The sequence below is a fragment of the Siphateles boraxobius genome, unplaced genomic scaffold (assembly GCF_051911475.1).
Source record: "Siphateles boraxobius isolate OS27281-9 unplaced genomic scaffold, OSU_SipBor_1 29, whole genome shotgun sequence".
Lineage (NCBI taxonomy): Eukaryota > Metazoa > Chordata > Actinopteri > Cypriniformes > Leuciscidae > Siphateles > Siphateles boraxobius.
Genome location: NW_027508908.1, coordinates 8,455,748 through 8,482,064, shown reverse-complemented (window position 1 = coordinate 8,482,064; position 26,317 = coordinate 8,455,748). Strand labels below are relative to the sequence as shown.

At 39.8% G+C, this 26,317-nt stretch overlaps 1 protein-coding gene across 1 annotated transcript in view; it reads right to left on the bottom strand.

Moving 5' to 3' along the window:
• ctnna2 (catenin (cadherin-associated protein), alpha 2) overlaps positions 1-26,051 on the bottom strand; it is a 583,061-nt gene extending 557,010 nt beyond the window's left edge. The window contains exon 1 of the mRNA XM_077246418.1: positions 25,720-26,051. The gene's annotated coding sequence lies outside the window, so the exon portion shown is untranslated. The remainder of the gene's footprint in view (positions 1-25,719) is intronic.
• Between the last annotated feature and the right edge of the window lie 266 nt (positions 26,052-26,317).

Here is a 26,317-nt window from a genome sequence, read left to right as displayed (position 1 = left end):
AAAAATCTCTAAAGCATGATTTCACAACATGGTCGGTTTGCACATGATAAATTACATTTTTATTTTTGCTGACTAAAATGTTACTTTCATTGACTTAAATAATACATAATCAAAAAAAAAAAATATTTGTAAAATATAAAACACTGCATGTTATGTAAATAATGTTGGTCTTGTGCAGTTCATGGTAATATTAATCTATTTCAGTTTTTTGGTTAAACAATTCAGGTACTTTTTTGGTCAACATCCGATGTTCAATAGAAAGTGAGGGTAAACAACAAAACTACTTGAGTATCACTGCTTTAATGCCCTAGGCCTAGATTGGTTTTCTAGAACTAGATAAAAATAAGGTTTAGCAGTTCACTCGGCAAAAAAAAACGCACACTCCAAGAAAAACGAAAAGGACTTCACATTTATTTGTAGGAAAGAAAAAAGGTCTATTTTCACAGTGAGCTGGCCAGTATATCACACAGCCATCTCCAGAAAAGCACGCCGGAAGGAAGCTGTGCAAGATCTATTTCAGTTCCATTATCACCGAATAATGCTTCAATTATCCTGCGGAAATGGTAACAGGAATAATTACACTATTTGCGCCTGGTTGCCAGGATGATAATAACAGCAGTCATAACGAAGAGAGCGATATGGCAGAAATGCGACACTTTCACACATGTAATCTCTACACAGTGGAGTCAGGACGGGTCAGGACTGGTTCAGATCCATTAGCTTTCATATGCAGAAAGAGCCATGTTAACTGAGAGACTGCCAAAAAGACAAGGATATTTTTACCGCTGATATGACAACACATGATTTTATTGTAGTTTTTATTTCAAGAAAAAAAAAATTGTGTTAATTGTATTATCAGAAATGAAGAATGAAGTCATATAAAGATATTCTATTGTGACAGATGAGTAAAATATTACATAGACACAGACATTACCAAAAAGGCTTAAGAAGCCAATATATTGGTTGTTGTGTTTTGTATCATTAAATATAAGCCATTTATAATAACTGACCTACAGTTCACAGCAATCCATTTAGAAATCAAATAAATCTGGCTTGAATCGGAAAATATCCTTTTCGCGGATTTTACATATGGGTTAGGGGGCATGATTAATTGCTTTTACCACTTTACAAAAAAAAATTAAATCACACTAGATTAACAGATCAAATTACCAACCCTCACATAAATAGTGATAATCGTCTGGGATGTAAACCTGTGATGCCGTGTGACACTTAAACAGTAGAGAGGATTAGAGACCGCTCAATCAGGCTAGACTCATCGTGACCCCATCACACACATACACACTTCATGCACAGCAGATTAAAGCCAGCACAGACATTTTTGACCTCTTTTATTCACTCCAATTCCTTACGCTGACCTCAATATGCCGATGTATCTTTTGAAAAGTGTGTACATAAGAAATGAAATTGAATGAAACTATGAAGTTACCAACTTTGTGTGCTTTTGAGAAAACGAGGATACTGGATCACTGAAAATATCAAACGGCGGCTGATTCTGTTTTGCATATTCCTGCCTCGCATCCTAAATTTAAACCCTGAGCCTAAACTTCTTTGCAGCCAGTTCCCAGAGATCCTGCCTTGGAGTGGTGAAGATTAAAGCTTAGATTAACCCACACTAAATATCAGACAAGCAAAACATTCAATGCCCACGAACACACACCCCTACAGTGTTCCTGCCATTACTGCCATTATAATACAATTTAGCCTTTTTTTACTGATCTGGTGCCAGCTTAAATCTACAAAACTAATATTTATGGTTGTCTTAATTTCTTTGCTACTCATAGCTAATATTTTGGTGAAAAACTGCAGGTGAGAAGCTTCCCATTTGTTCCCAACAGATTTACAAATGATTCTCATGTCACTAAAAACACTCATTATCATGAGCTGCTTGCTTGTAAAACACAGTGGCATCCTTCAATCTGAAACATGCAACACAACAGACAATGTATTTTCGCAATTAAAATAAATCAACTGACAATTTCATATACTAGCCAATAATGATTTTTACACTTGATGCTTGCCGAGTGTTTATATTGGACTGAGATGCCAAATATGTCCCGCACAAAGCAGCTAAATGGCGCCACTAGCTCTTGCAGTGCTGTCGGTACAGTTAAGGCCCCGATATACTCACAGCAAACTTCTTTTTTAATCCTTGTTAAGGGGTGAAAAGTGTTTTTTTTCAGTAGTATACTGTAACCTCCTCTGCTGAGATCGGCATACAGATGTGCAGCACACTTTCCTGAATGAACCGGAGAAAATTTCCATGTCAAAAAAACGAGTCCCAGAGTACACCTATCACCACAGACTCAACGGTAGTTCAAATATGTTTACCAGCTAGAGCAAACTTTTTGGAAAGTTGACTTTGGCAAGCGGTTTTGTATGGAGCCCCGCACATGACATGCAGGGGAAAAATATTGTACTAATGTATTCCCTTATTTTGATTTCACTAAAACGAGCCCAGCCACGATATAGTAAAATGAGGGAATGGATTAAGCTATATTGTGCACAAGATTTAGTAAAACGAGTTAGTAAAATCATGCAGACTGTCACAAGGATGAAGATGCAGACGAAGTAGAGTTTAAAATGGTTTCTATAAACAAAATGTTTATTTAATGAAAACAAACTCAGGTAATCCACAACGACGAAGAGAAAGTAACAGCATGTGTAACATGCACGCACAAACAACAACCAACAAACAAGAGTGAAGGTGAGGAACGTAAATACAAAGTGATAATAAGGAGATGACGAACAGGTGTGATGATCTGATGAGTGTCCATGACAACTGATGAGTATAGCGGGAAAATCAAACAAAGGAACACAGGTTGTTCTGGCTCTCTATGCCCTCTGGTATTGCATTAGTTTGCCGCTGTATTTATTTATCCTACCCTCTAGGGGTCAGTATCTTCTTTAGCGGGTTTGGGTTTTTCTTCTATGTTTTTTCGCGTGCGCAAGTTCAACGCACGTTAGTGATGAGCGGAAGCAACAGGCAGAAAAGTTTGTCTCACGAGGTGTTAGGAAAATGTTCCTGAGGCGTTTACATTTCTTCTCTCCTCTCAAACCCCCGTATATCTTCGAGAAGCGTTGATATGACATAATCTTTTTACAGTAAAAAGACAAGAAGGAAAAATAGTGAGAAGAAAACCGAGTCTTGTCATTCCTGGAACCTACTTTCCTTGTTGTATTGTTTAGCTCGCTGCATAGGCTGAGTCGCTACACACTCAGTTGAGGGCAGAAGAGTAAAAAGATTATCCATCTAGCAAGCATTCGAGATGTCTCAATCAGGAACTACGCCACCTATGTCCCAGATGGTAGCCCGGTCGGAGTGCCACTCACGTTCTTCACGCCGTTCGTCCACCAGCCAAGCTGCAGCACGAGCCCGAGCAGACGCAGAAGCTGCCCGCACCAGAGCACAGTACGCCAAACGCCAGATCGATATGGAGGTTGAGAAGGCGCGCATCGAGGCAACGCTAAACGCTCTGAAGAAGGAGGGTGAGGCTGAAGCAGCGCTTGCTGCAGCTCATGTCCTGGAAGCGGCGGCTGACGAGGAGCACCACGCCATCGACCTCACTGATCAGAGCATCTCCCCTAAAACGCCTCCTTCCATCAGACGTGCTCGAGACTATGTAAACGCTCACTTCACCAACGTCAGTTCGGAGGTCAAAGAAGAAAGGCCTGACACAGGACAACTGGTCAGTCATGACGACTCTCGCCATTTACAACAGAGCCAAACACCAGTCGCTTCCTCTCCAGATGAACATCTCACTGATTTTGTAGGCAGAGAGCAGCTGATGTCCCCTCCTACACACATAAAAATGGACATTACACCCCAGACTAGACCTTCAGTGACTTCACAGTCTGAACTGTCGGATCTAGCAGCCTACCTAGCACGCCGTGATCTGCTCACAGCCGGATTCAAGGTTTTCGACAACCGTCCTGAGTCTTACTTGTCCTGGAAGTCCATCTTCGGCAACGCCATAGTAGGCCTCAACCTCAAGCCCAGCGAAGAACTTGACCTTCTAACCAAGTGGCTCAGTGGGGAGTCACTTCAACACGCTCTGAGGATCAGGGCGGTCCATATGAACAACCCACAAGCAGGCCTCCAACGTTTGTGGCAGCGTCTAGATAAGAGTTATGGCTCCCCAGAGGTAGTCGAAGCGTCACTCTTCCAACGCTTACAGACTTTTCCAAAGATATCGAATAAAGACGCTCATCTGCTGCAGGAGCTTGCAGATCTTCTGCTAGAGTTAGAGTATGCTCAAAGTGAAAATTATCTGCCAGGCCTTAGCTTTCTTGACACCCCAAGGGGGATAAACCCGATTGTCGAAAAGCTCCCTTATGGACTCCAGGAGTCATGGGTGAAACAAGGGACAAAATACAAAAGAGACAATGGTGCAGTATACCCACCTTTCTCATATTTTGTTCAGTTTGTAAATGACTATGCCGAAATGAAAACAGACCCTAGCTTTATGTTACAAAGTCCAAACATAGTAGCTCCAAAGGTTGACAAGACACTGGTAAAACCAACCAGATACAGAGTTCCTGTTGCAGTGAACAAAACAGATATCAGTCAAACAAACGGCACAGCCCAAACATTCTTTTTCAATCCGGACAAGCAATGTCCTATTCACCACAAGCCCCATTCACTCGCTAAATGCAGGGGATTTAGGTCAAAAACACTAGATGAAAGGAAAGGTATTCTCAAAGAACACGCTATTTGTTATAAGTGTTGTTCTTCCACAAGTCACAGAGCTAAAGACTGTAAAGCCATCATCCAATGCTCAGAATGTAATAGTGATGTGCACGTCTCCGCCATGCATGCTGGTCCACCTCTGTGGACACCCAAAGACTCTAACCCTCGGTCTCAGAGCCACGGCGGGGAGTCCGATTCCCAGAGCCCTGTAACTACAACCAGTTGCACAGAGGTGTGCGGCCAAGGCCTCAAAGGTAAATCCTGCGCTAAGATTTGCTTAGTCAACGTGTATCCCCGCACATCCCCTGAAGAGAAAAGGAGGATGTACGCCATGTTAGATGATCAAAGCAACTCATCCTTAGCCAGGTCTGCCTTCTTTGACATGTTTAAGGTAAAAGGTACCATACTCCCATACACCATGAAAACATGCGCTGGTTTATCAGAGACTGGAGGGCGCAGAGCCAGTGACTTTGTTATCGAGAATGTAAATGGCAAAGTGTCCATGCTGCTGCCCATACTAACAGAATGTGATCAGATTCCAGATAATAGGGACGAGATTCCCACCTCTGAGGCTGTGTCGGCTCACCCTCATCTACAGGCAATTGCTTCGCAGATTCCTCCCCTGGACCCATCAGCAGAAATCCTTCTCCTCTTGGGCAGGGACATCATCCAAGCTCACAAGGTCCGCAGTCAGGTGAATGGTCCAAACAGTGCGCCTTATGCTCAACGCCTTGATCTGGGATGGGTAGTTATAGGCGATGTCTGCCTCTCAGGGGTCCACAAACCCACAGTGAACTCTTTTAAGACGAACATTCTTAACAATGGCCGCCCTACCTTCCTCAGCCCCTGTGAAAACAAAATCTGTATCAAAGACAAATACACAGAAAGCTGTCATACCCTCAATAAGGCACAAATTGAATTGGGCAGACACATTTTCCAGCAAACAGCAGATGATGACAAAGTGGCACTTTCAGCAGAAGATGCTTTGTTCTTGGAAATTATGCACAAAGAATTTGCAAAAGATGATGCGAATAATTGGGTAGCTCCTCTCCCATTTCGCACCCCCAGACAGCGTTTGCCCAACAACAGGGGCCAGGCCCTCAGTCGTTTAATGTCGCTCCGCAAAACGCTGAAAAGGAAACCTGAAATGAGGGAGCATTACGTTGAGTTTTTGGATAAAATCTTCAGTAAGGGCCACGCCGAACCAGCTCATGCTCTTTCTCCAGACCAAGAATGCTGGTACCTCCCTAGTTTTGGAGTTTACCACCATCAAAAGCCAGGGAAAATTAGGGTAGTCTTTGACTCGAGTGCTCAATACGGCAATGTTTCTCTCAATGACGTGCTACTAAAAGGGCCAGATCTCAATAACACTCTCGTGGGAGTTCTGATGCGTTTCAGATTTGACCCATACGCAGTCATGGCAGACGTGGAGCAAATGTTTCACAACTTTCTAGTCAGAGAGGACCATCGTAACTACCTTCGCTTCTTGTGGTTCAAAAACCACGATCTGGATGGAGAAGTGCAGGAATTCAGGATGAGAGTGCACGTATTTGGGAACTGCCCCTCCCCATCAGTGGCCATCTATGGACTGAAACGGTCAGCGATGGAGGGGGAAAGGGAATACGGCAGTGATGCAAGAGAGTTCATTGAACGTCACTTTTATGTAGATGATGGACTAAAATCATTCTCTTCCACAGATGAGGCCATTGACATTCTCTTTAGAGCCCAGAAAATGCTGGCTCAGTGTAACATACGCCTGCACAAAATCTCATCTAACTGTCCTATCATCACAAGTGCCTTTCCAAGTGAGGACCTTGCAACGGACATGCAGGGCCTTGACCTCGGGCAGACTGCCCCTCCCATCCAGCGCAGCTTAGGCTTGGGCTGGGACCTGTCCACAGACCTGTTCAAGTTTCAGGTAACAGTCAATGAAAAACCCTTCACTAAACGGGGAGTGCTGTCAGTTATTAATAGTGTGTTCGACCCACTTGGCTTTGCCGTCCCAGTCATTGTAGAAGGTAGGGCCATACTGAGAGACATTTCCACTGACATTTGTGAATGGGACACCGAACTGCCTAAAGGAAAATTACAACAGTGGCAACAATGGAAGGACTCCCTCAAATATCTACGACAACTTGAAATCCCCAGAATGTACACCTCAATACCACTATCTGCAGCTCTAACTAAGGAGATCCATGTCTTTTGTGATGCCTCCACTAAGGCAGTGGGCGCTGTTGCTTACCTCAAACTCACAGATAGAGATGGACACAGTGAAGTGGGTTTTCTTCTCGGCAAAGTACGGCTTTCCCCAAAACCAGACATCACCATACCCAGACTTGAACTTTGCGCAGCAGTCCTGGCTGTTGAGGCGGCCGAGTTAGTCCAGGAGGAGCTAGACGTCACAGTCGAACAAATGAGCTTCTACACAGACTCCAAAGTAGTGCTCGGTTACATCTTTAACAAAAAGAGACGCTTTCATGTTTATGTGCACAACAGAGTAGAACGCATCAGGCGCTTCACACAAACCCACCAGTGGCATTACGTGCCCACTCATTTAAATCCCGCTGATCATGCCACACGATCACTGCCTGCTGAGCAGCTTTCTAACTCCACATGGATCAGTGGACCCGTTTTCCTTTCCAATTCAGGAAAAAGTCAAGTACAGGCAGAGTTGTTTGATCTTGTAGACCCAGAGACTGACAATGAACTGAGACCTGAGGTCACTACTTGTGCCACCACTATCTCAAAGGATGGACTCAGTAGCGTCAGATTTGAAAGGTTTTCGAGTTGGAATGTACTACTCAGAGCTATATCCAAACTCCAACACATTGCCCAGTCATTTAAGCTGAACCCAAAGAGCTCATGTCACGGCTGGCACAGCTGTAACGAACACTCATCCGAAAAACAACTCAACCAAGCCAAGAAAATGATCATTCACACTGTTCAAAAGGAGGTTTACTCCGAAGAAATGAGACAAGTTGAAAAAGGGGTACCCCTTAAGAACTCAAGCCCACTCAGCAAACTGAGCCCGTTTGTCGACTCGAATGGAATCCTCAGAGTAGGTGGGAGGCTGAAGCGTGCACAGTTGACATCGGATGAAACAAATCCCATCCTCATCCCTGGAAAGCACCACCTTGCTCAGCTCATTATAAAACACTTCCATGGTAAAGTATGCCATCAGGGACGGCATTTTACGGAAGGGGCAGTTAGGACTGCAGAATTTTGGATTGTGGGAGGTAAAAGAGCAATAAGCAGAGTGATATTCAGATGCGTCACATGCCGCAAACTAAGGGGGAGACAACAGGAACAGATCATGGCTGAGCTACCAGAGGACAGGCTGTCCACGGACCCTCCTTTCACACATGTAGGCCTTGATGTGTTCGGCCCCTGGCCTGTCATGATCAGAAAAACACGTGGTGGGCAATCAGATGCTAAGCGATGGGCAGTCATATTTACGTGTATGAGCACACGTGCCATCCACATTGAAACTATAGAATCGATGGACACGTCATCGTTCATAAATGCCCTGCGTCGTTTCTTTGCCATCAGGGGAGCAGTCAAACTTCTTAGATCTGATTGTGGCACAAATTTTGTGGGTGCCTGCAAGGAACTGCAAATAGACAAACAGGGCTGTCACAACAGCAAACTTCACAACTTCCTCAAAGACTCCGGCTGTAAATGGCATTTCAACCCCCCACATGCATCTCATATGGGTGGCTCCTGGGAGCGCATGATTGGGGTCACACGTAAAATCCTCGATGCAATGCTCCTGGAACACAGACATGTAAGGCTCACTCATGAGATATTAGTGACATTAATGGCTGAAATCACTGCGATAGTAAATGCTCGTCCGCTCACAGCAGTTTCTACAGATCCAGAAAACCCAGCCATTCTTACCCCTGCCATGCTACTCACACAAAAGGTTGCGACTCCACCTATCCCACCAGGTCAGTTTGAAAGCAGGGATCTTTACAGAGCGCAATGGAGGCGCGTGCAATACCTTGCCGATGTTTTCTGGAGCCGATGGCAAAGGGAATACCTCTCAGGACTTCAGAACCGCCGCAAATGGAAAGCAGTAAAACCAAATCTACAAACAGGAGATGTTGTTCTGCTAAAGGAGGCACTTGAACATAGGAATAACTGGCCACTTGGACTCATCACCAAAATCTTCCCAAGCGGGGATGGACTTGTTAGGAAAGTAGAGGTGAAGATTTTCCGCGAGGGTGAACTCAGAGCATACATAAGACCTATAAGTGAGGTTGTGTTGTTGGTGTCCAGGGACAATGCTTAAAAAAAAAAAGAAGAAATCAGGCATTTTGGTTTATTGTATTTTATCTATATTCACATGCTGGTTATGGATGACATCTTACTGATGTCAGGCGGGGAGTGTTCTGGCTCTCTATGCCCTCTGGTATTGCATTAGTTTGCCGCTGTATTTATTTATCCTACCCTCTAGGGGTCAGTATCTTCTTTAGCGGGTTTGGGTTTTTCTTCTATGTTTTTTCGCGTGCGCAAGTTCAACGCACGTTAGTGATGAGCGGAAGCAACAGGCAGAAAAGTTTGTCTCACGAGGTGTTAGGAAAATGTTCCTGAGGCGTTTACATTTCTTCTCTCCTCTCAAACCCCCGTATATCTTCGAGAAGCGTTGATATGACATAATCTTTTTACAGTAAAAAGACAAGAAGGAAAAATAGTGAGAAGAAAACCGAGTCTTGTCATTCCTGGAACCTACTTTCCTTGTTGTATTGTTTAGCTCGCTGCATAGGCTGAGTCGCTACACACTCAGTTGAGGGCAGAAGACAGGTGATAAATGAAAACAAACTGGAAGTCCATGAAAGTGAAACTAAAGATGAATAAGTCCAGATAACTGTGACAAAGTACTGTATTAACAAGACGTGGGAATGAATTGTTAAATAGGCCTACATATGTTTTCATATGAAAACATATTCATGAATTCTTATTAAATACATGTTTGCCCATATGTCATGTGTGGGACTCCTGAAACTCCCTTCAAATGAACTTTATTTTGGCCTGATTTTGGTTGAAATGGTGTCACACCAGTACTTTCTTGGATTTTGCTTAAAGTATATCGGACTCTTAGAGGTGCTGAAATCACCAATTCTGCCTCCTGCACAACTTACAGAACTCATTGATGTGCAGGTTTTTATTAGGAATGTGCAAAACCAATTTTTTTCAAAACCGACTACTCGGTGGGTTGTCTGAATGACTGATCAACTAGTTGGCGGAGCATTAAAGAGGATGAAGTTAGAGACAGAACTTCTCCGAGAGGGTTGTAGCTTGCTGCTGACAGTCTGATAACTGTTAGGCTGTTAACACGCTGAAGCACAGCATTCTGTCGGGACGCTAAAACTGTCTGAAGTCTGGCCTGCACTTCAGTAGCTGGAAGCAGTGAAACTTGTGTCAAACCAAGAATGTTCTCCCATTGACTTTGTTACATGTTGAGGAGGAGGACAAGAGGGCGTAGCTGCGTTTGACAGGAAGCAACTTAAACCCACTGTACCATTTCACAGTACATTTTTCTTTCCACCTTTCTAACCATCAGGAATATCTCCAGTCATTTCGTTTTTTTTGTTGTTTCCTTCCTCCACAAACAGTTTTTTTTCCTCTTGCCACAGGGGCAGAGGAGAGTTAGAGGGGAATGAAAAAGATGGAGGAGGATAAAATGACAAAGTAGAGGACAAGAGGAAATGCAGCAGAGGAAACAAATAAAGAGAGAGGGAGAGTAGCGGATGCAATATGAAGAGATGGGGGGGGGTAGAGAACTATAAGAGAAAGAGAGAAATGGCCAAGAATAATGAAAGCGCACACAGAGCAGATTAACGGTGGCAGTCACAATACAGCGGAAGTCTCTGGAACATGTCAGTGGCTGATGGTGAGATGGCCACAAGAACAAAAGGCTATGCAGCACTCAAAAATACAGATTTTACTTGCTTTTTACCTCAATTAAAAATATGTTGAAATTGTTGAAAATTCATATTTTTAACTAAGCCCTATTTTTCTTTATTTATTCAAAATATGATTGATGATTGATTGATTGATTTGTTTATTTAAGTGTCAAACACCATGGTGCCCAGCCCTCATGGGCTTATTTGACACTACAGTAGTATTTTACCAATATCTCCAAATAGCCACGTGACGTTATTCAAAATACAGTGAGTTAGCCACAACACTATTGTGGTCTGGTTGAGGGAAGTATTCTTCAGACTGTGTTTGTGATTATCGTTGAATGATTTATTAAAGGGGTCCTATAATGCCCTTTTCACAATATGTAAAATAAATCTCAATGTCCCCAAAGTGTGTATGTGAAGTTTTATCTCAAAATACCATACAGATATTTTATAAAGCATTTTAAAATTGTCAATTTTTGAGGGTGAGCAAAAATGCGCTGTTTTGGTAAATTTTAGTGTTAGTGATGTCACAAAGCTGTGAAGAAGCTCATTGTAGTCCCTACCAGCCGTTTGTTGTAGTCCTTAAAAAGCGATTTTTGTAAAATAAAATATCTCCCTTTGCTTTGAACTTTGAGCGTCATAATTTTGCAGATGTTGTTTCTGCTCAAACCGCTACATTACACACTAACTAAAGTTAAAAAGTGAAATCATAATCAACCACCAGAGTTAATTAAGTTATTAATTTGTGAAAAGGACTGACCCGATACCATCTCAAACTTTTAGCCATCATTACATTTGCACACTTTGTAATCACATGGTAGCAACTTCACAGTTCTTGAGATTTACAACCCCAAATGTGTTTCTCCAGACTGTCACCCAACATCTTTCAAACGATAGACCTATAGAGTAAATACATCTCTCACAAATAACTCATTAATGGCTTGCTTTTGCTGAGAGCAGCTCTCTTAAAATAGTCCTGACCACAGAGAAACAACTGGCATACATGCAATAAAATCATTACCAACACAGATGTAAAAACAAAACAAAACAAAAAAAAACACAACAGCTGCATTCCCTTTCTACTGCTGAGTGTGTGTTTATATGTAAGAGGTAAGCTGGACATTCAAGGAAAATAAATTATATTCGTGTTCTGTTGCTCACACTAGCACTAGCAATGAGATTCCTAATCTGTGTTTGAATGTGTCACCACAGAGACAGACCAGGCAAAACACACTCCGCCATAACAACAAATGCACATTCCTTATCAGCCCACATTCTAGCAAGCCCTCGCAAAATTCCAACTGGAACGGCAACATTTCAAAACTATATCACCATGAGGTCATTGTTTGAAATGCAATTTGTCTTTCTAGTATTCAAACACAGCTAGCAGACTCTCTCACATTGATACACTATCTCTAAATTTTAGTACGGACTAATATGGAAAAGATTCTGAGTCATTCTGTCTTTATTATTAAACTGAACTGAACTTAAGAACCCGTTCTTTAATGAATCATTCAGAAAGATTCACACAATCAGCAGTTACCAGATTGAAACTGTCTCTTGAATCCTGAAGCTGTTCCTGAATGAACATCTGACTCAATTAACTGTAAATTATCCTTACATTCAGGTAATGTCCATTTTGAACATTGTGTTTACTTTAAGGTCTGTGAAACATCAATACAATTTCAATTTCATCATTGATTGACTGATCATTTGACAATGTGTAGATAAAGATGTATATTTGCTTTGTAATAAATAAAATAAAATACAAATGTATTTAACTTAAATTGTATGAATAAATACATGGACAATACGGCTTACTGAATCCTCCAAATGTGATAAAGGTCAAAATCAGCTGGACAAACATGTAGCAGGCCAGTCAGACTAACAAGCCCACAGACCAAACGAATGCAGAGATTTCCTTTCAAAAGAGGATTGCATCTGATTCACTAATCCTCATTCAGACAGAGAATGAGCTCTGGGCTCTGTTTTATTTCAGGCCGAACAGATGCTCCCAAGGCCTGAGGTAACCACCGCTATTATCAACAGAGCATTGTCTACAACATCAGATGAGATGCCGGAGGGAATAATGACTGGTACCATTCGACCGGTCTTGTTTGCTCTGCCGCAAGACAGTCGTTATACTGATCTAGAAATGATTCCTTTGTGATCATCTCAGTTCGGAACAAAGTCTGTAACCACTGCCCTGGACAGAAATGCCTCTTTCCTGATTTCACAGAGGTTAAAAAAGACTGGTACAGTAGGCCAGCTTGGTCTGTCTGGTGAAGCTGATTGACCAAGGAAAGTGGTGCTGGTTAGGTAAAGAAGCATGTTAGGGAAAATCCAACATTCAACATAGCAATCTAGTTCAGCTGTGTTTGAACTGGGGTACTTGGATTTATTCTACATAGGTTTTTAACATTAATACACTACTGTTTAAAAGTTTGGGGTCAGTAAGATTTATTAACAGAAATTAATACTTTTATTTAGAAAGAATGCATTAAATTGATCAAAAGGGACAGTAAAGACATTTATAATGTTTTAATAGATAACAATTTTAAATAAATGCTGTTCTTTTGAACTTGAATAAATTACATTTTAAAATATCTTAACTCTAATTTTAATAGAAAATAGTTATTTTAATTTGTAATAATATTATTTTGCAATGTTGCTGTTTTACTGATTTTTTAGTTTTATTAAATGAATCCAGTCTTGGTGAGCAATGAAAATAAGGAAATTCTATCAAAACCATAACGACCCCAAAGTTTTGAACGGCAGTGTTAAAAAACGTATTTACATACAAAAATTCCATTTAACTTGTTGTAGTAATTTCAATTATCAGTGTGCTTTTTATTTTTGGATAAACTTTAAGAAATTCAAAAACACAAAAAAAAACTATTTAAATAGCCTGCATGCCCTGCTTTAGGTCGCTGTTTTCCATCCAATTACAACAGTTTCAGCTCCACAACATCAGAGCCACGATCTAACCACAAACCAGTGCTCTGTGAGCTTGAGCAAAAGTATAATGCCCTGAATTTCTTTACTTCTTACTGTACTTTCAAAGGAAATACACTGATATAAAATGTAACATTACATGTGCATACACACCAGTATACATGGTTTTTTAAAATAATAGACCAGGAACATCACAAGCTTGCATTGATGTAACAGAAAGTAGCTTGTGCAATGCATCAAAAATAGAAGCGAGGAATCCATTAAATAAATTTAATAATACATAATGCAATCAGGCACTTGCATGACAGACAGCTCCAATAGTTATAATGGGAGCAATCTGATGATGTCATAATGGCCTTTGGATATCTCACCTGTCTGCTTTGACTGTCGGCTATTGTTTTGCTGCCTTGCAAGCACTGATATTTACTTTATGGTATGCAAATCAAGTTATCTTTTGCTTTACATAATAACCAATTATCAGGATCATGGAATGATATGAAAAGCTCTCATAATGGGACTACGCCAATGCAGATCAGCCAGTTCAGACCTGATGTTTTAACAAGCTTTTAGAGTCACAATGGACAGTCCCACCACTTCGTACACAAACACCCAAATTCCATTATACAATTTTTGATTACAAATCCATGCATACAAGCACTCATACTGCAGTCATCTCTCTTCCACAGCACCTTGCTGTTTACCCAGATTAAATCAAAGCTCAAATTGAGGTTAATACCTAGATAAAACACATGCAGTCATGTAAAACAAGGTCAGAACAAGCAGCTCAGAATGAAGCTTCCGTTTTCCTCAATATTACTATAAGCATTTGCACCAAAAAAGTATACTTTGGGCTTAACACACATATACATGCTCTCTTGGCTGAGGTTACTCTTAAACTGCTAAATAACAGAAATGTGAAGCTAATGGTCAGTGTGATCAGTGAAACTGTCTTGAATCACTGAGCAGGGAACTTTTTTAACGAATTTCATTATGAGATATAGTGCTCTGTTACGCTTTCCGTGTGACGTAAAAAACATCATCGGAGAGTGTAAGCGGAGGCTCTTTGCGGACATCCACTTCCCATTTTTTGTGACCGTGCGGACAAGTACGCGCAGTCACTATGCTACAAAAGCACCAACTGCGCATTCGCTGGAAAACAACATGGACGTTGAATTTGAAGAGAGGCTGAATGAAGAAGTCCATCGATAGCCGCAACTCTACAATCCGTTGTAACAACAATATAAAAACAGCCAGATGTGCAATAATGCCTGGAGGGAAATTGCATGTGTGGAAGTGTTTACACACCGATATACGGCGCATATGTGGAAAATGTCCGCCAAGGGGACCCCAGCATACACTTTCAGTAGTATAAATACAAGCAGTCCGCATCCATGCTGTCTCGAAGCTGACCATGTACGCATCCATGCTGGAGAATAACAGAGCCTTTAGCATGTGTACACATCCAAACGCATAGCCTTTCAAAGTATACTCCATTTGATAACATGCATGAACAGAGGTGATCGACATACTGTATGTGCAATAGATAGTTTAATTCTTGTCTAGAGGTCTCTAGAAGTAACTAGCGAAAAGAACATTCCATCAAAATGGTTTAAACTATTTGCAGGTATTTCTTATTCCCTCACGCAAGTGCTTGTCAAGGTTGGCGTCTATTGTCTTTGCAGTCATTCGTTGTTGCAGTTCGTTGTTGTTGGTGTTCCATCTCTTTTTTTTTCTTTATCGATTGTGAAACAATGGACAAGGCCAGTGCTGCCACCTTGTGAAAATATTAGGTATTGGACTTTCCACTCAGTTCTTACTACAGTCATGGTCAAAAGTTTACTTTTATTTACTTACACATTACTAGGGGTGTAACGAGATCTCGTGCCAGTTCATAATTCATGTACAGTAAGCTCTGAAGAGACTCATGTAAAATCATACAGGAGAGAAGCCACTCAGTTGAGTTTGTGGCAAAACCTTTTACAGTGCTTGTATATTGTTGTCTTTAAATCCATATGATAATTCATACTCATAAAATAGAACTGAAATGACATTCATTACAAGATTATTAGTTAAAACATTTCAAAATGCACCTGCAGACTATTTTTCCAGTCATGAATTTTGTCACTGAGGATTTCTATAAAATATTGTGCAAAAATCTCATCTCGTTTTCGTGAACCCAATCTCGTGCCTCGTCTCGCGAGATAAGCGTCTTGTTACACCTCTACACATTACACACAATACACAAACACAAAAAGAAACTATTTAAATATCCAAAAATTCATACTTGTGCCACCCAAACGAGCATTCAACTATTCAAAAAATCTGGCTACACTCATATTATGCTGATGACAACATTTACGTCATGCGCACTGTATGAATAGCCTCAAATTTGTGTCACACAAATGAGCTCCAAGAATTCAACATGTTAGCATGAGCACTAACTGCTAAGTAGCTCCAAACATGTGACATTTGACAATTAAAACTACACCTCAAACATATACATATACTTTCAAAGGAGCTATGAAATTATGTTCATGCAAATAACCGTAAAAAACAACAGAACCCCAAAAAATGGAAATTGTCATTATTTTACTCTCATAGTGTCCCATTCCAGTACGTTGTATGCTGCAGAGATTTTAGGTGAACTATTCCTTTAAGACTCGTTATTAAACAGCTGGAAAAGCATATTCCATTTTAGATCTCTGTTATTAGCTTGGACTCCAAATATTGTCTATTTTGTCCTGTCTTGAAGAGGCATAGAGATAACAAACAGGTTTGAGCTAAATGGATGAGGGAATTTCTCGCTTTATTGCTCTCCGGTGACAAATGACGTGCACAAGAATTTCAACTTTTTATAGTTTCATTGCAAAACAATCTGACAAAAGCAGCAAGAGTCAAATTACTCTCAGCAGCAATTGCCTTTGGAGCTGAAGCTAATAACATTTCAGCCAAATATTTGTGGGAAAGGTAAATGAGCACTGACAGCTAATTTCAGTATCCGTGAGGAAAACTGTTCAAGGATTAGTTCACACAAAAATTACAAATCTTTAATTTACTCATCCTCATGTTGTCCCAAACCTGTTTGACTTAATTTCGTCAGTGGAACACGAAAGTATGAATTTTGTACTGGTAGCTCTTTTCCATGCAATAATTATTCATTTTTAGTATTATTATTATTATTACTATATTATTATGATATTATAATTATTATTATTGGGCCTGGAGCTTTCAACTTCAAAATGGTCTCAAAGGCACCATAAAAGAGGTCTGCATTGAACACTGCACCATATTCCTTGTCTTCTGAACTCATAAGATAGCTTTGAGTGAACAAGCTGAAATTTCATTATTCACTATATCTCCTCTCAAGTAAAAGAGACCAGATCAGTGAATCATTGAATTGATTCTAAGTCACTGAATCATTGAATTGATTCTGAGTCACTGACTCATTGAACTGATTTAAGAAATTGATTCTGACTCATAAACAAACCATTCTGACAGGCTTTGTAAACTGGAGAATATGTTTTTTAAATATTCATTTAAAAGATCCGATTCAAAAGAACAAATTGGTCATGAACCAGACACTGCAAAAATCTCTCGAATGCACCAATAAAAGCTAGGGCAGATGTCAAACTGTTCAGTGAACAACGGCTGTACTATTGCTCTGTTCCTTACACAAAGCTGTTGTATGACAGAAGAACTCACAAATAGGGTAAAAGTTACTGTATGCAAAAGTATAAAATTTTCGCAATTTAAAACAGAATACATATTTTTGTTATATGTAGGGATGAAAATATTGATGCCATATTCCTGTGCTGTTCAGTGAATCTATTTAGCACACAGGCAAATGAGATCTTTCCTTGGTTTTGATTACAGACATATTGCATGAAAATACCAAAGAGAAAATGGTTATTTTGAAGATTAATGTTCAGACATGAAATTGGATTGTTGATTTCATTCACAGTGCTGAATTTCCCAGGGTACTGAGCATAAAAAGCACACGTCTAAAAATTTGATTTAGGAGTAGCTGATATTGTTTGAATGCCACAACTTGATTTCACAGCCGGAAATCAATTGTGTTTATGGTCAAAATGAAAACTGCCCATCAGAGAGGAACCCTAGTAATAATTAAGCAAAGTTTAAAGCGTGCAGTTTTATAGATGTTCTTAAATTACAGGTCACGGTGACTTCTACAGTCCTATTGATTTCCCTCAGTAATAGAACTCAAGCCAGACAGGAGGAGGAGTGACCATCTGTCCAATGCTGCGTCTGCTGACACCTCAAAAGGAGGTAAATGGGCTCAGCTTGCCTAAAACACCCTGATGTACGAATACTGGTCACTTCACTTGGTCTGTACCTGAATGCTTCAAATGCTAATGGTGGAGCTAAAACATTCATTGACCCCCTGATAGATTTTGGATAGGTAACCAAAGTTAATTAAGAAAGTTAATTAATGTTGGAAATCACAAAGATAGAAGGTCAGGGAAGCATTAGAAGAAGAAGAAAAAATTAGAGCTGCATGGAGGACACATCTAAAAGACAATGGAGGCAAGCTCAGTATAATGTACTGTGTCCATTCACACACTGTGGATGTATTTGTGCTGTAGAATTTCCCTCAGGGGTGCTGCAAGAATGGGGAGAAAATGAAGAGAAAGTAAGGTAAAGAAAAAGGGGGAGAGAGGAGGGAAACGAGGGCTAGCATCATCTTAAGTAGCCAGACTTTTTTTTACTGACTGGAAGCAAAAAGTCTGGTAATCATTGCATCTTATTTTGGAAATGAATGCCCACAGTGTGCCAGACAATCATGTAAGCAAGCAACACTGGTTTTCATTTTTCAGTGCCGACAATGTTTTCCAAATTCATTAACTGGTGGCTGAACTAATCAACTAGTCCCTAAAAAAGCCATTACCCGTGTGATCTGAAGTTAATACTATAGTTAATAGGTGTGTTCGACTTCATGCGGTGCTGCGCAGACAGATCGGCAAAATTTGCTGCTTGCAGTCGGGGGCAGAATAGAAAAAATAGCCATCAAATCAGACACTTTTTGAAGAGAAGAGGGGGAGATTGCAAGATGAGGAAGGAGATGACTCCTTCAATGAGTCCTCCATATCCTATAGTGGAATGCGGTTCTCATGTTGGGTTAGAGGAAGAAGGTAACTGTGGAAAAAAAAACAGGAATGGTTGAAAGAAAAAAGAGGAGGATGAACTGATGCCGTCTCAGAGAGATTCTGCTGACTTATCACAGTCATACATATACAGAAAGAAAATTAGACAAGGTTTACCAGTGCTTTTTAAAAGTCTTCAGGGAGACGCACCAAAACTGGACAGATAAAAAAACAGCAGCTTTTTGAACAGTTTTTTTGAAGTGCTTGGAGAAATAACTTTTTCTTTATAAAGCTAAATAAAAGTGTCAAAAAAGTTAAAATAAAAAGTTCTTTAACACTTTTTTGTATCTAGTGCTGCTTGCAATCGCTCATAAATTGTGAATTGTTTGTTTTGCTTAAGTTATGTCTTGCAGCATCACTGGTTCAGTTACTTCTGGAGCGCTGCAGGCAGTTGCTTGCACCATCTCCAAACTCAAAGGCGCCGCTGTTTGCAAAGGAGAAGATCAGATGTGGCTTTTTGCTCAGCATCTCTCAGAAAAATAAATACAGTTCTCACAGTCTTCCACCCAGAAAATGCTAATCACTACTTGCCATGCAGACTTTTAAAAAGCAACATCTCCAGGAAGACGCTGGCCTTTTTCACTGATCCCTGTTTTTCTCCAATCCTCTAACCATATGACTCTCGGAAGACTAATCTCATCTGACAACAACACGAGCTGCTCATGTAATGCGTTTTTGAACATTTGTGTCGCAAAGCCAAGTAACCTGACATTTCCCATTAAACACTTTTCCAAATATCAAGATGTGGACATTGGACCACATAGAAAAAACAATAAATCTAAACTTGGAATACTTATATCTAAATAATAGCCTTTAAGGATGTAAAAGGATGCAAAATGCAACGCTGGATGACAATGCTCAAAATGACTTGTTATAAAGTGGAAATCAAGAACAATGTTACCAAGTGCAACATGTTCCTGGATCAACATCTTTGTGGATACAGGAACAACATTCCAATCAACCAAACAGATTTTAAGGACAAGTTTACAGGAACTGCAAAATCAGGATGTGAGTCACCTGACGCCAGTTTAATGCTTCCTCTTTTATAAATCAATGAGAAACTAATCAAGATCAACACAAAGAACAACTTCTGGATGGAACCTGGTGGTGAACTTCATCTTTATCCCAGTAGGCATATCAAAATATACTTAGGCACATTAACATTGATGTAAATGGGTGTTTCAAGTCTTACCAAATTACTCGCATTAACCAGATTACAATGCATAAGCTCATGAGTTCAGCTAGTCAGCAAAGAATAAGTGGGAGTATTCATGAAATTTGCATTAGGTCAGTGGCGTACATAGCTGTCAACCCTCCCGTTTTTTCCGGGTTTCTCACGTATTTTAGCTCTTTTCCAGCTGTCTTCCCGTTTTAGTATTTTCCCGTAAAATATCCCGTATTTTTACGCTCTGATTGTGTGAGACGTACAAGCTCGGGCAGATTCGGCTTGAAGTTGTTCATCCTCGGATGCGGCGCCGCAATCGCTGTTACAAAAAAAGCCGTGCACACAGCAAAGCGAAATGTGGTCTTGCGCACCCAACTGGTCATTTTTGCCGCGCGCACCTTCGGGCTCATGCGGACGCGTCGAGTATAAACCTTGGTATAAACAAAGCTTAACCCTAACTCCGTGTCAGCGTGCGCTCTGATCTGTAAAGGGGCACAGACCTCTACCAAATCATCTCCTGCAGCAGCCTCCGAACTTCTGAAGCACCACTAACTCCGCCTCCGTTTCCCTCGTAAGCTGATATTAGTATTTAAACATTCTCTATGATAAAAAATGTAACAAATATTTTAATAACACGATTTTGGCGGTTATAGAGTTCTAATGACGGTGTTCAACTCACTGGCGTAGCCACGGGTGTGCCAGGGTGTGCCGGTGCCACCCACAGCAGCAGCTGGCACACCTAAAATAGATGGAGAATTCTCTTTTAAAGTTTTAATAAAAATGTTTCCTAAACTTGGACTATTGTTGTTTACCTAAAATATTTGTACATTTAAAATGTATTTTATTTTTTTTAATTATCGTTAAAAAAATATCTGCCGACATTCGCACTGCCAACCAATCCGCAAACAGCCGCAGACTGGTAATACGGTTGTGCTGTTGAGTCTCGCGCCTCATGAGGAGAAATAGAAACAATGAGCGCAGTTCACACAAAGAAACTTAATGAACATAGAGCGGTTAAAAAATTAATGTGGAGTTTTCATATTTATAATATATGATATGATACAGTTAAGCACCACGACTGCTGAATACCATCACGATTGAAAATATGACACTGATTTCATATGACAGTTCAATAAACAAGTAATCAATATCAAGTCACTTACATTTTAGACACAATATTGACTGTTTTTCTATTTGAGCAGCGAAAATAGTTCCAAACAAACATCCCAAGAACCACAGCGCAGCTCACCGGAACACATAACTGCATTAATGAATGATTCCGCGCTTTGAATGAATCGATTGAGTCAAAGATTCAATGACCCATTAAACAACTACCTCATTCCTTAACGATTCAGCCGTTTGAACGAATCATTTGAATAAATGACCGAATAACTCACTCATTAAGACAGTCACCTGACGCCCCCTACTGGTGGTTTAGTTTCGTGTTTACAAGTTGGCTATAATTCTTTCCAATATCTTTTTTGTATCTTCAAAAAATATTTAAAACAATCTCGTAACATTATTTAATGCAGTTGTAATTTTTCAGTGTAAATTAATTAATTTGATTGGTAACAGCATAGTGTCTAATTTTTTCAATTGAATTTATTGATCAAATCTAAGAATTTAAAATGAAAGATGAAGCATACGTTTAAACCGATTTCTGCATTTTTACTTGGACAAGAGAATGGCTGATTTACTTGTTCGAAGGACAAGCACAAGTAAAGCCTTAATGTTGAACCCTGAGTTATATTGTATATACTGTAGGCCTAGTATTAGGCCTATGTTTATGTGGCAAGCCAGTTTTACACATCAGCCCAGTCTATTCTGTAAAGTTAGTGATAAGCCGGGTCCGAGTTTTTTTTGCACATTAATTTGACAATAAATGTGGCACACCCAATTTTTCTTATGCACACCCAGAGACGCTTTTCTGGCTACGCTAGTGGTTCAACTATAACCGTCGGTCTCACGGTTACGGTCACACCCCTAACACACACACACACACACACACACACACACACACACACACACACACACACACACTGTCTCTCTCTACCTCTCTCTCTCTCTCTCTCTCTCACACACACACACCCACTGTCTCTTTCTCTCTCTCATACACACACACACACACACACACACACACTGTCTCTTTCTCTCTCTCACATATGTAGGCCTATATGTAGTTATAAACTCTTTAGATTGTTAATGATTAGTGCTTTTTTTTTAAAGTTTGTGGGTAAGAATCGTGTAAAAAAATCCCTTATTTTGGGGATGGATTCCGGGAAATCTCCCTTATTTTCAATGTTCAATGTTGACAGCTATGGTGGCGTATGCCCAAACCAATACAATATAAATTCCTCTTAATTAAATAAAAAGATAGCATTAAATGACACAAAACAAGCCTCATTTCTATTTTCATTATACTTTATACATATTTAACTACACATACTTGTTCATTCAGTCTTTATTTATGCATCATTGGAAAATCACTTTTAACTGTGACAATGAAAGTTTCAAAGGTAATTTTACCTCTTTATTTAAAGGCTTATCTCAGTCTGAAAACCACTTCATTGGCACATTTATAAGCAGATTCACAAACAGAAAAGCAATTAACGTAATGAATTATTCTGAAACTGCAAAGAAATGCTGATGATTAAATCTAAACAAATATTTGCTCTTTCAAATCTGTTTAAAATAAACAAGAGAAAAAAAAAAACAGGTCTGGAAAGGTTTTTCTCCTGAAAATGTGAGGAGGATATATACTGTCAAGTAGCCCCAAAAGGTATTTGGGTACTTAGACTACTGTTCAAAAGTTTGGCGCTGGTAAGAATTGTAATCTTTATGAAAGAATGATCTTATACTCACTAAGACTGAATGATCAGTTTTCATTTTAATATATTATAAAATGTAATTTATTGAAATGATTGCAAAACTGAATTTTCAGCATCATTACTCCAGTCTTCAGTGTCACATGATCCTTCAGAAACCATTCTAATATGCTGAATGTGTTCAAGAAACAGTTGTGATGCTTAAAAAAATAATTTTGAACAACAAACCTATTGATTAATCTCAAATAACTTTGTTTGTGTAAAATGATTGAAAAGTCTGCCATATTTATTTAACAATAAAACTATTGGTTTGGTACTCCAAGATAATCTAATGCACAATTATACTTTTTAGGACCACTGATTTACATACTGCAGATAAATGGATGGATGTACAGACATACATGTAATCGTCTAGTGTGGTTTCACAAGAAGACAAGATCAGTACAGATGTTCGCAAACATTAAAATCAATAGTCTGAACAATTTATACTATGAATTTTCCAGTCAGTCAGTGCAGCAGGCATGCCTTCACATAGGAAATTCTCACTGTATAGCTGGGTGCTTTATTACTGCTTGTTTGTCTTGCAAACAGAGCCCCTTACCTCAGCCTGGAGACACCATAGCGACCAGATTCACAGATCACGCACACAGGGCGTCCCAAGGAGCTGACAGGGGGCACATCTGCTCTCCTGGTACTCACTATAAAGCGCATTATTTCTGTGCAATGCCAGTCCATTTGAGAATAATAACAGCTAAAGAATTAGAATGTATTTGTTTTAGTGTTAATTCAGGAAATTGCTTTTAAATGGGCTACTGTATATGAAACATGATAAATGTAAATACAATGATTTAACATAGTGTCATATTACATGAAAACAGAAAGCATGTGACCCTTTAAAAGCACTCTTTGGCGAACAGGTTGACTTACAGAGCTGAGAAAAAACCCTGACACGATTGTGAAGACTGTAATAGTGTTGCACACATCCCTGTCAATCAAATGCCCGACTTCTAAATGCAGCCTCACTGTTGCCCTTTCACACCCATTTGGTTTCTGCTTACGGCTACTGTTACGGCATGGAAACTTACATCTACACTGCAAGTGAGCAAATAAGAACTGCCCTTATGATCAAGGAAGCCGTCTAAATTGTCAGCTTCATTGATTAGAATAGGAACATTCAAGTTTGTGCCGTCGCCAACAATATAGGTGTTACAATGCGGCACTGACTGTGAGGAAATTTTAAATGTTTTCTTGACTTCGACTGAGGGGAATTTATGTTTACAAGTACTCTTACAAACACAATCCGGTATCTCTGTTTAACTGTAAACTATAGATAGATACAAAATACAAAATCCATACGCCCTAACATAAAATGTACAAATTTACAACTACGTTATTGCACCTGGCTGATTTTACAGCTTCACCACATAAGACGGGAATTATTGTATGATAGCAACAATCCGCTAAACAGTTTATAGTTAGGTTAGGGTCTGAAATTAAACCGGGCTCAAAGAAATAATGCCCCCAATACATGATACAATGTTCAATGCAAATTCCTCTTTTTGTGTTATATTTTATAACATGTAGTCATAGGTTTACATTTTTAAGTTGGCCTAACTGATTCAGGTCAGCAAATTGTGATAACAGCTTGTGAATTATACAACGACTTTAGTTGAGTCGGCTATTTTAAAGAAATGCCGTCTTTTAACGTTACATTTATATGTCTGTAGGTTTCATTTTAAATGTAAATGTAACTTAGCCTTTATATTGATTGTCATTTACACCACTAGCACAGTTAGCTAAACGACAATTAGCCTACCTGATATACTTAAAACAAACCTAACCTAAACCTAAAAAAATACTAAAAACCAAATAGGCCTACTTTAAAAAAATAACAATGAAAAAAGTTTATAGTTGTGACATGTACATTTATAATAAAGTGATCGTTATGATGGTAGTTGTCATGCATCGACACACCGCCCAAAACGCAGCGAAAAGCGTGTGACTAAAACTGTTATGGTTAAGCGAACGCAAACCTCTGCCCATTAGTCTATTTGGCAAAACGTGAAAATATTCTCTTTGATATGGAAATATTTTTCTCATTATGAAAATAATAATGAAAATGAATATCATGTTGAAACCAAAAATGTTTGACTACCTATTGGGGATCGATCCTAAATAAGCGGAGTCTGACACAACTCCCACAAACACCCAGACAACTCACACCCTGCAATTGGAGTATTTGACACAACATAAATTGATGACACATTGTATACTTTTTTTTTTTTTATGGTGGGGGAGGGGGCCTCATAAAAGGTAAAAAAAAAATCCCCTGAAAATCAATTCGAGGCGCAAGAAGCTACCACTCTATAATAAATAGAAAGTTGATTTTCCAACACTGGGCTTCAGCTGGAACCGGCAAAATATCTCAATGTCATGAAGCCTAAGTTGTATGTTTTTACAAAACTTTACTATTTACTTATAAACGTCCAGATCCTAAAAGCCTCTTCAACCTATCATTCAAATGTAAAATAGATCACAATAGTAATTGCAGACAAAGAATAACGGGATATTAAGACAGGAAGCGCTCCAGCAATGAGGAGAGGTGTCTACAGACCGCAGTTAGACAAACCAATGGTTTTATATTATTGCAATACACCATGCCCGTCATCACGCGGACACTATTCTGCTATTATTCAGTTAAAAGCAAACCATTATTTAACATAAAATGAGCTGGTTAGCCGGTATGCTAGCAGGCTGCAGATGGGAGGCACTGGCCATCACCTCGGTGCTGGAATAACTGTATTTATACAGCGGAGGGATGCATTAGACAATCGCTTCAGGAATTTACCTTTGTATCTTTCATCTGACATCTGGTAATTTTTTTTCCGTTTTGACTTCTGGTAATCAGCGCAATAAGGCTAAAACGCAAAAGCCTCGCCTTTCTGACACATCTAATAACGGGTTATTGTTCCAAAGTGGCTTCCATTGGTCTTACCTTCAGTGATGACAGCCCCGGTGCAGGAACAAAAAACACTTCAAAATACGATGGTGTGATTTATTTCCAAATGGACGGCTTTCCAAACCTGGCCAGTAAGTTGAAACAACCCCTAAAAAAATCCGCCGGCTCGCCTCTGTAGTGATGGAAGCAGAATGAATCCACGCGTTGCTGTGGGTATCTAGGAAATGCTCGTCTCTCTGCCGCTCCCTGCCAAATAATGACCCCTCCCACTGAATCCCCAGCCACAAACACGACAGGTGCTGAGTATGCGCGCTCCCTCCTTGCTAAATAGTGAGCCGCGTGGAGGCTCTCCAATGCGCCTGCGCTGTGAACGCGGCGAGAAAGAGCGCAGGCTGGGATAGGCGGGGCGAAGATGGTGCTGCGCATCCTTGTTAAATAGTGATGCTCAGCTGGAGGATGGAGCGCGTGCTCAGTGATGTATGCTTAATAGGAGTTCATCACTGTTTGGAATTGTGTATTTTATTAGCTTTTTTGGGAAACAGGCCTACAGTGTTTATGGAAAGCACATGTTATAAACGCCAATCTTGAATACTGATCAGCAAAACAAGTAAAACAAAAATTGCAAAATATTTTT